Source organism: Mus caroli, chromosome 15 (genome assembly GCF_900094665.2).
Source record: "Mus caroli chromosome 15, CAROLI_EIJ_v1.1, whole genome shotgun sequence".
NCBI lineage: Eukaryota > Metazoa > Chordata > Mammalia > Rodentia > Muridae > Mus > Mus caroli.
This window is the reverse complement of record NC_034584.1, coordinates 5,446,824-5,448,472: the sequence shown is the minus strand read 5'-3', so window position 1 is coordinate 5,448,472 and position 1,649 is coordinate 5,446,824. Positions and strand designations below refer to the sequence as shown.

The 1,649-nt window shown below is 50.2% G+C and overlaps 1 pseudogene; it reads left to right on the top strand.

The window, feature by feature from the left end:
- Positions 1 to 272: 272 nt before the first annotated feature.
- LOC110310354 lies at positions 273 to 1,304 on the top strand (annotated as a pseudogene).
- The last annotated feature ends 345 nt before the right edge of the window (positions 1,305 to 1,649 follow it).

Genomic DNA, 1,649 nt, shown 5'->3' with positions numbered 1-1,649 from the left:
AAAGGCTGCTAGTGGAAGACTGACTTCCAGGCAACTAGGGTGAGGATCTTATACCCACACCCACAGTGACACACCCATTCCAACCAGGTCACACCTATTGCAACAAGGCCACACCTTCAGATGGTGCCACTCCCTGGTCCAAGGATATACAAACCATCACACCCTCATGCCTACACAATCACCATCCAATCATTTCTCAAAAACATCAGCTTTGCTCCTCTCTGTTCCAGAGACAGCCGCATCTTCTTGTGCAGTGCCAGCCTTGTCCCGTAGACAAAATGGTGAAGGTCGGTGTGAACGGATTTGGTGTGAACAGATTTGTGAACCGTATTAGGCACCTGGTTACCAGGACTGCCTTCTGCTCTCCACATGGCAAAGTGGAGATTGTTGCCATCAACGACCCCTTCATTGACCTCAACTACATGGTCTACATGTTCCAGTATGACTCCACCCATGGCAAATTCAACGGCACGGTCAAGGCCGAGAATGGGAAGCTTGTCATCAACGGGAAGCCCATCACCATCTTCCAGGAGCGAGACCCTGCTAACATCAAATGGGGTGATGCCAGTGCTGAGTATGTCGTGGAGTCTGTTGGTGTCTTCACCACCATGGAGAAGGCCGGGGCCCACTTGAAGGGTGGAGCCTAAAGAGTTATCATTTCCGCCCCTTCTGCTGATGCCCCCATGTTTGTGATGGGTGTGAACCACGAGAAATATGACAACTCACTCAAGATTGTCAGCAATGCATCCTGCACCACCAACTGCTTAGCCCCCTTGGCCAAGGTCATCCATGACAACTTTGGCATTGTGGAAGGGCTCATGACCATGGTCCATGCTATCACTGCCACTCAGAAGACTGTGGAAGGCCCTTCTGGAAAGCTGTGGCATGATGGCCATGCGGCTGCCCAGAACATCATCCCTACATCCATTGGTGCTGCCAAGGCTGTGAGCAAGGTCATCCCAGAGCTGAACAGGAAGCTCACTGGCATGGCCTTCCGTGTTCCTACCCCCAGTGTGTCCATCGTGGATCTGACATGCTGTCTGAGGAAACCTGCCAAGTATGAAGACATCAAGAAGGTGGTGAAGCAGGCATCTGAGGGCCCACTGAAGGACATCCTGGGCTTCACTGAGCACCAGGTTGTCTCCTGTGACTTCAACAGCAACTCCCACTCTTCCACCTTCGATGCCGGGGCTGGCATTGCTCTCAATGACAACTTTGTAAAGCTCATTTCCTGGTATGAAAATGAATATGGCTACAGCAACAGGGTAGTGGACCTCATGGTCTACATGGCCTCCAAGGAGTAAGAAACCCTGGACCACCCACTCCAGCAAGAACACTGAGAGCAAGAGAGAGGCCCTCAGTTGCTGGGAACTACATTTGCTATTATACTACTATTCCCTATCCCAACTCGGCCCCCAACAGTGAGCATCTCCCTCACAATTTCCACCCCAGACCCCCATAACAGGAGGAGCCTAGAGAGCTCTCCCTACTCTGTTGAATACCATCAATAAAGTTCTCTGTCCCCCCCAAAAAAAACCCAAAACATCAATACTGGGCTGGCAAAAGAGAGTTAGGTTTTGACACATCATATCTTTTGAGAGTCATATCTTTTATTTCTTCCTTCCTTCATTTATTTATTTCTATGTGTA